At 35.7% G+C, this 9,292-nt stretch overlaps 1 long non-coding RNA gene across 1 annotated transcript; it reads right to left on the bottom strand.

The window, feature by feature from the left end:
- Window positions 1-1,808: 1,808 nt before the first annotated feature.
- On the bottom strand, window positions 1,809-6,829 carry LOC148198656 (uncharacterized). The gene is made up of 3 exons (XR_015786733.1): window positions 6,615-6,829; window positions 5,747-5,855; window positions 1,809-1,857 (listed from the first exon to the last, which is right to left on the bottom strand). It is a non-coding gene; the product is annotated as an uncharacterized LOC148198656 (long non-coding RNA).
- Window positions 6,830-9,292: the final 2,463 nt, after the last annotated feature.

Here is a 9,292-nt window from a genome sequence, read left to right as displayed (position 1 = left end):
CCGTATATAATTATATACGGAAAAATCCGTACATAACGTGTGATTTTATAAAAAAAAAAATTGGTGATTCCACATCTACACTAAATAATTAAATAATTAAAAGGTTTATATAGCAAATAAAAGTAAAACACTATCCAAATTTTCAAATAGTAAGAATTGATTATCTTTTATAAATAGAATTCAAATAAACAAATACAACTCTTTTTCTTTAAGAAACTCAAACAATTACATTAATGAATCTATTATAATGTGTTACTATTCAACAGCCACAATTTTAATATATACTCATAATAAACAAACTTATCAATCTAAGTTGGTACTATGTCAAAATCATTTACAATGATAAATACCATACTGGACAGTAGTAGGTTTATTAGATCAACTAAGACTACAAAAGTATCACTTGCTTCTCTTTTGCTTCTAGAGACTCCATGTACTATGAATATCTTGTCAGCTCATCTTCTACATTTGTTTGCTTGTCATGAAGGAAAGAACCTTGGTATTCTTCAGAAAAGGCATTGTTTTTCATTCTGCTAAGCTGGTTGTATGTTGCTCATTCTCCAACTCTTATCATAGTGTCCCACACCAACCAACATGTTTTCATCACAAAAATATTTAAGGTAAGGATTTGCATCCATCATAATATAATGATGACAATTCATTATGAACTTACAAGATAACTAACAAGCCTAAAACCAATCCAATATCATTTATGAATAATGATTATAAACGTGATCTCAAATTCCATTGACAAATAATGATTATAAACTAAAATCATTGCCTTTATAGTTCAACTTACCTTGGTATGTTGTGGCTTGGACCCATATTAGCTGGCAGAAGACCACTTTGTCACTATTTGCTGGTTGACATGCCTGTAGTAAAAAAAATAAAAAGTTACTAATTTGATTTTTTATTTTTAATTTAATAAAAAATAAAGAGTTTACGAGTTACCCACTTTATCTCACTTTTATTGGTCCACCATATTGATTCTAAAAACACCAATATAAAATATCAAATTTTGAAAAGTTACGAATCGAACATAATAATAATCCTGACTCACTTTTAATATTTAAGCAACTCTAGTTCCTTTTATTCTTATTATTCATGGTGGATTTTTTTTTATCTAAAAAAGTAAAATTTATAATTATAATAAAGTATTTAGGATATTCTAAGCCTTTTATGATATGTACGTAGGTAGACAATAATTTCAAAATCCTTGCTTGCCATAGGATAAATATATCCTTATCTTGTATGTGATAATATTTTATGGGTTTAATAGTATACATTATATGGGAATCCTAAATTTGAAATAGCTTCTAGTTTAGAAATGAGGTAGTGCTCATTTTATCTTGTCTCTTCATTAACGTGAGATGTCATGACTTACTTGGATTTACTAGTGACTTTTAGAAAAGCAAATTACAATGATTAAATGCTACTGTTAAAGTTTATGGGTTATCAGATGTGGTGGGGACACCATTTTATCGGATTAGTTTCAAGCTATACAGATTGTCTTTTTTACTATTTGAATTCAACATGTATTTTTCCTTTGGACTTCTATATTTATAATGAAAAAGGTGGATTTTAAGATTGGGAGGACAGACAATTGTCAATTGGTTAAAAGGTAACTTTTAAGATATGTGGAATTATTCCATGCATCTATGTTTGAGTTAAGATGTTAAAGGAGATTAATTATTACGGATTTATAATGGAAAATTTTATCACCAAATGCTTTGATTAGATTTCTTTTAATATTCTCAGCCAGGACATGAGTTCCAAGCAAGGAATTACCTCACTATTTGGGAGCAGAAGCATTTACGGGCACAAAAAGTTGAGCATATATGGGACCATCTTCAATTTCTGCAAATAATTAGAAACATCATTTTGTCTTAATATATTAAAGTGATAAGTTTAAAATATAATTCACATAAAACCCTTAAAATAAAAAAGATGAAAATATAAAAGAAAGAACTTATAACAGGTGTGAGGACTCTAAAAAAAAAAAAAAACGTGCACAGTGGAGTCCACGTGGCAGCAGGAGGACGAGCCACCTCAGCCCCGCACATGGACGACAGCAGCGCCTGGCATCCACTGACGGACGCCAGCTGTCGCACGCCGAATTGAGTCAGAGCATAGTGGGAACGTGCGTTCGGCGTAGTGCAGAACACGTGTCCGGCTCTGAGTGGACGTCCAAGAGTCGACAGAAATCTTACGCTGACAAGAGGAGAAGACCCTTAGAGTTCGATGCAGGAGATCATGTTTTCCTTAGACTGCATCCGACCACGGGAGTTGGGAGAGCCATTCGACCCAAGAAGTTGTCTCCCAAGTTCATCGGACCTTATCAAATCTTGAGGAAGATCGGGCCAGTTGCGTACGAGTTGTCTTTGTCGCCTCAGTTATCAAACTTGCATCCAGTCTTCCACGTTTCTCAACTTCGGAAGTACGTATCCGACCCTTCTCACATATTGGAGTTAGAAGATATTCGTCTTCGTCAAGACCGTACACTGGAGATGCAGCCGGTACGCATTGAAGATAGCAACACCAAATACTACAAGAGGAAAGCAGTCAGATTGGTGAAAGTCGTCTGGGACGATAAGACGGGCGACTCTACTTGGGAAGTGGAAGATGCCATGAAGGATTTGTATCCCCATCTATTCGAGACTTCGTCCTAATTTTCGAGGACGAAAATTTTTGTAGTTAGGGGGAATGTGAGGACTCTAAAAAAAAAAAAAAAAAAACGTGCATAGTGGAGTCCACGTGCCAGCAGGAGGACGAGCCACCTCAGCCCCGCACATGGACGACAGCAGCGCCTGGCATCCACTGACGGACGCCAGCTGTCGCACGCCGAATTGAGTCAGAGCATAGTGGGAACGTGCATTCGGCGTAGTGCAGAACACGTGTCCGACTCTGAGTGGACGTCCGTCCAGCGTGGCTTAGTGGAGAACGTGCTGCCAGCGTATGAACGTGCGATCGGCGATGGTGGAAGACGCGTGGCAACTGTACAGTGGTCGACCGTCCGTCATGGGCTGTCAGAGGCGTAGTGGAGTGCGCTGGCTAGTGCGGACGTGTGCTGGCGGAGTGCGGACGAGCGCTGGCGGGGTGGAAAGCAGATCTGAGATTCTGAACTTATTCTCCACTCCCCTTCACGCACCCCTCTTTCCTTCATTTCTGAAACTCAATTCTCTCCTCCTTCTCTCTACACCTCTACACCTCTTTCTCTCTCTAAGATACCACCGTAGCATCCCCTCCGTTCTACTTTCCGGCACTGTTGAAGGACGCTTGGCGTCAAGGAATTCTAGGAGAAACGTTCGGTTCGTGAATCAGGACCGGTAAGTCCTTTCCCTTCATTTCTGACGTTCGTTTCCCTTGCATGCAAACTCAGTTCTGAGTTGTGCGTTCGTTATTTTCTTAGAGTGGGATAATTATGAATTTAGTGTTGGGGTTCGCTCGTATAGTGGATTAACGAGCGTTGACTAGTGGAATTTGAGTGGAGAAGCGTCTGTGTGCGTCTGTGAACGTTCGTTCAATTCCAGGTAAGGGAAGCTTACTTAATTTAACTATTTTTGATGCATGTTATGTGTGAACATTCGTTATTTTACTGTATGGGAGTAATGCATGATGAATGATATAAATGATGGTATGATCGTTCGTCATTTCACTGTATGATGTTGTTATGGTTGATTTGCATGACCGTTCGTTATTTTGATTATATGAGGTTGATATGCTTGATTATGTGAACGTTCTTTTTTATGGAATGAAAATGATATATGATTAAGTTACGTATGATGCATGAGATATTGGATGATATGAGATATATGAAATCTAATATTTGAGCTGATATGAACGAACGTAATTATGTGATTTTGATGAGAAATGAATCTTTCCTAAAAATTTGTACGTTCGTTCTGGACGGTCATTGACCGTTCGGTTTCCCTTAGCAATGTGTTAGGAATGTTAATTCCTTCATTTGAATGAAACTCTTGTTGAGGACGAGCGTCCTCGTGGTAAAATGTTATGCTTGAGCGTTCGGCCAAGCATTGTTTGGATCTTCCCTTTTTAATTCCTATGATATTTTACGTTCGTTACTGAGACGGTCTCTGACCGTTCGGTTTTCTTAGCCAACATGATAAAATCCCTGGTTGAGGACGAATGTCCTCATCCTAAAATGCTCTGTTTGAGCGTTCAGTCTGGCACTGTTGAATCTAGTACTTTTGATAAATTTCTCTCTTTTGTACTTGTGTAATTATATGTAACAGTGCATATTTTCGTTCGTAATACCTCTTCAAAAGTCCTTAGTTTATTTTTCAAGATCTATAAATCTGAGTTACTGAACGTTAGGTTTTACACCTGACGTTTGTACTGGGAAGCATTCGGTCTTACACTGAACGTACGTTCAAATTGACGTTCGGTCTTATATCGAGCGTTCGCTGTAAGTGAGGCTCGGCCTTATGCTGAGCGTTCGTCCTAAATGACGCTCGATATTATTTTGAGCGCTCGTACTCTTTTCCCGCAAAATAGTGTTCGTCCAATAAACAGTACCATACTTGGCATTTTCGAACTTAACTATAAACTCTGTCGTTCGTTCTTTGATTCGAACAAACGTCTCTTGGTCTCGCTCACTGCATTCGTTCTCGGTCTCCTTGGGTTGGAACGTTTGGTACATGATATTAATGAATAGTACATGATGAACAGTAAAGGATGAATAGTGAATGATGAACAGTAAATGATGAATAGTAAATGATGAAAAGATGAATGGAAAGTTGTGACTTTTGAAAGAGCATTCCGAGGAGGAACGACTCAGAACTTGATTATTGAGATTTGTAAAGTATGAATGTGGTAAGCTTAGCCGGTTGATTCATCCTGATGTTCCGTGAGTACTCGTCCTCATGTAGAGGGGGTACTTCATGTGTGGGAACGGCAGGAGGTCCTAGTCCTGGTGGTTATTTGGACAGATAGGACTAACCTCGGGTGGCAGCTGATGAGAGTTCCAGTTACTACATCACCCGGGTGCACGAACACCGAAGCTACACAGAATTCATACAGTCCGGACAGTCAGTCGTGTCGAGTTTTATTTAGTACGTACGTTAAAGTGGGTTGTTATGTAATGAATGCGTGTGTTGAAATATGCATGTATGTTGAATTGTTTACCTAAATTCGTATGTTGATGCATGAGTTAAATTACGTAAGCTTACCCTGTGTTTTCCTTGTGTTGTCTCGTCATGTACATCCGTCTTGTCATTGCAATGATAATCCGTGTGGATGTGAGCAGAGGGAGACGAGCGTTTGGAAGAGGCGCTGAACGAAGAGAACTTGGTTGAAGTCGAAGTGAAGACAGAGCAGTGAGACGCTCGGCCGGTAGTATAGGTGCTTGTTAGAGTGGTCGTTCGACCTACTCATTTGTCTCTTTTGAGTTTATAGACTGTTCGGTATTTTCGTGTGTAAACCGTTCGGTCAGATTTCTTGTACGTTCGGTTTTAAATTTGTAACTTTCTTATGGACGTGCCGTTGTGTGCGCTCGTCCTTTAAGTTTGGTACTATACTTAAGGACGTTCGTCCTTGAGCGTTCGTTCTCATTGTGGATTTTTGTTTTTAGTTGGAAAACTGTATTGAATTTATTATTAAATGTGATTTTCTCATTTTATGGTTTAATACTGTATTTTTGGGATGTCACAACAGGCACACTATTCTTTAAGAATTATGATTTCTTTTATTTGATACTAAACGTTATATAAATGTAAAATTTACTCACATTATTTTGATCAACTTCTTGGATGATTTCCTCAAAGCATACATTCTCAATAATAAATTCTTCACAGGCTTTTTGAAGCTCATCTTGAGTGATGTATCCGCTTCCACTGCTATCATAAAAGAGCAAAAGTTGAATCAAAGTTCAAAATTAAAAAGTGCCTCTCCCTGTTATGGTCACACTCTAAACTAAAAGTATAAGGCTACATGACAAAATGTGCATGAGGCAACATGACATAATGCCTTGCCTTGCTATAGTCACACTCTAAACAATTAAAATCCTCCCTTCCACTGTTGAAACATGTTTCCAATTCACTTATGCATCTCGACACAACCTTTGCTTCTAATTCAATCTTGAACTGATTATGTATAACTTGATTCCTTGCTTATAAGTTACACTGACCATGATGTGGATGAGAACCACAATAGATCAAAGTGTAAAAAAACACAACTTGTGACACGGGTCAGGCACATAAAATGGTTTAAATTAGCTTAATACGTACAAATGGGTGGCTGCCATGGTGAAGCAGCAGCCTTCAAAACAGAAATTGGGAGAAATTGATACAAACCAATCTCTCCCCATTACATAATTCCATGAACATTCATACAATCATTTCATCAAAAACCTAAAGTGCATTTAAGCTTCTCCTACGAATTTCATCAAACATTTTCGTAGAGTTTGTTTCTCTTCACATTTTAGGTATTGTTATAGATTGGATTAGTTTACATATCCACATCTTATACATTCTCATCATCACTTTATACATAGCATTTGCATTTAAAAATTAGAATAGAACAAAACAAGAAACATTTTTGCATTTGTGATTCATTCAATAATATTCTCAATCACAAACGCATAAAACAAAACATACCTTAAAAGCCCTCTGAATCTTCCCTAAACGCAACATCGGTGGCACAATGGAGATCTCCTAAAAATGCACCACAAGAATCCCATAAAACTTAACAAGTATTATGCATCCGAAAAACTTAACAAGTGACAATATACCAAACTTTCTTCATCAAATCAAATGCTACCTAAACCCTAGAGTTTTTAAACATACAAGACAAATCAGCAACACCAAAAGAAACAGAGAATAAAAATAACCAACTTGATATCGATGATAATTCGAGAAAACAGAGAAAGAATTTGAAAAAGCACATATCCTAACAGGAGAAGCGCAGAAAACGGGCTTGGAGCATTCCAATTTGAAGAATTTGAAGAAGCACAATTCCTTGTCGACGCGCAAGCAGTAGTTGCGACTGCCGCGAATGAGGTTAAAGATGGTGAGGCAGTTGTCATGAGCAACGGTGAAGGCGCACTCACCGGATGGGTGCAGAGTGAGGTCGTTGATAGCGGCGTTCCGATGGACGAAGAGCGTGGTAAGATCGGCGAAGATGAGGTTGCAGGAAAAAGGGAGATTGAGAAGGGTGTAAAAGGAGAGGGTAGTGATAGAGTCAAAGTGTTGGTTGAGGGAACCGAGGGAAGAGGCAGTGGAGAGGTCGTAGAGGTAGATGGTGTCATCGTCACACTCCTCGCTCTCCTTCCTAAAACCCTAGGGCTTTTTAACCACGGAGGCAATGAAAATGTCCAAGCACAAAACAACCAAAACCAACATTTTAAGTTTTACTTTTTATTAATTTTTAATAATTTATTTTAACATTCCGTATATAATATCGGTAGATAATGTAATTCTGAATTACATATGAATTTTAAATGGTTATATACGGATAATATCCTTAGATAAAATTCCCGCCTAAACGCGCCAACATTATATACAAATTTTACATACGAAAATATCAGTAGATAAAAATCCGTATATAAAATCCGTATGTAACTTATTTTTTGTGATCCGTATGTAAAATTCGTATGTAATACCTGTGTTACATACGGATCAAAATCCGTATATAAATATCAGTAGATAATTTTTCTTTTTCTTGTAGTGTAAAACACCCTTAACTGTAGGTTCCTCTTTAAACTCAATACTCCAAGAAATTGTATACCAATACTCCTCAATTTAGACCACCAATTGGTATATTTTCCTCCCCTTTTTACCAATAACATCATCAACAATGTTTTACAATTCAACCATTTTCATTTCAGCAAACATACACTTGCATAACATTCATATATTCATACAATCTCCAGGCACATCATTAATCACACAAAATATTATTTTTATCAATTCAACACATACAAACTATCACATAATCGCATGCACACCAAAACAACAGATTTAAAATCTTCCTAATACATATATGAAAATGAATTTGCTTCCCTTACCTTATATTGATGATACCAAACTCTAAGAAGACCCCAATTACTTCTCACACAAGAAATTTTTAGAAACACCTACAAAACACCAAATTGAAGAAGGAAAAAGTCCTTAGAACCTTAGAATTACCAAGAAGCTCAAAGAACATCACAAGACACACATGCAATGAAAACTTCCATGCATTGACGCGATTATAGAGTGGAAAGCAAAAAGGAACTGAAATTTACTTGCTCTATTACAAAAATTGATTGGATAGAAATGTAGACCTCGTCACCGTGGTTGATTAGACACCTCCTGATTGTCAAAGAGATGACTCGGAAGTTAGAACTCTTAGAAAGAAGGTATATAACTCTAGAAAAGTATTTTCTAAAAATATGGTACATTTAAAAATAATGAAACTCGTTTATAACAAAACTATTTATAAATAAATCATTTAATATTAAAATAATCGAGTCTCAATATTTTTAAACTATCACCACCTTTAAAATACCAATTTATGGGGTTTTACAATAACAAAAGACATTATTATCTTAAATGGTCTCGGACACTAAATAGAATATATCTCATATTAAAAAAAAATAAGACCTAAATTAAATAAATAGCTTATAAAAGAATAGGAGTTATATATCTTGCGAAGTTTGTTAAGAACAATATAAATATATGAATTCTTTCGAAAATTTGTCTTTCTTTTATGCCTTCGTAATATATACATACCATAGTAAGATACTTCAACTAAAAAAACTCTTTCTTTATGGAAATTGTTTTACGTGGGATAATTTCTTGAAAATTATATAGATTTTTTATTTAATTGCTCATATATGAAAAAAAAAATGCTTTCACTTTCCAAATGATAAGTATTTAACATTGTAAACGTCTAAAGTGAAATATGCTTTAACATAAGAATCAAACACGGGTGAGAGCAGTGTAAAAGTTAATGATTTTATATATAACAATATGAGGTTTTTGTTTTGTTTTTTTTTCTCTTAAATTTATGTGAAGAAAATTAATATAATTTATTTATATAATTATATTTAAGTGTTATAATTATTTATAATTATAAATATAATATTTAGATAAAGGGTTTGATAATAAGATAAAATAAATTAATCATTTGTATTTTTCTTTTTTTATATAACAAATTAATTAAAATAAATACTATTATTTTAATATTGATTTTTGTATGTTAAAGTAATAGATTTTTGAAAGATTTTAGAAAGTTTAACTAGAGATGGTAATGGATCGGGTCGGACATGATCTCACCTTCAAGAAAGAAATTT

The sequence above is a fragment of the Vigna umbellata genome, chromosome 5 (genome assembly GCF_029865625.1).
Source record: "Vigna umbellata cultivar VRB3 chromosome 5, Vumbellata_1.0, whole genome shotgun sequence".
Taxonomy (NCBI): Eukaryota; Viridiplantae; Streptophyta; class Magnoliopsida; order Fabales; family Fabaceae; genus Vigna; species Vigna umbellata.
Note: the sequence above shows the minus strand (reverse complement) of the source record. Positions and strands in the feature narration are given on the sequence as shown.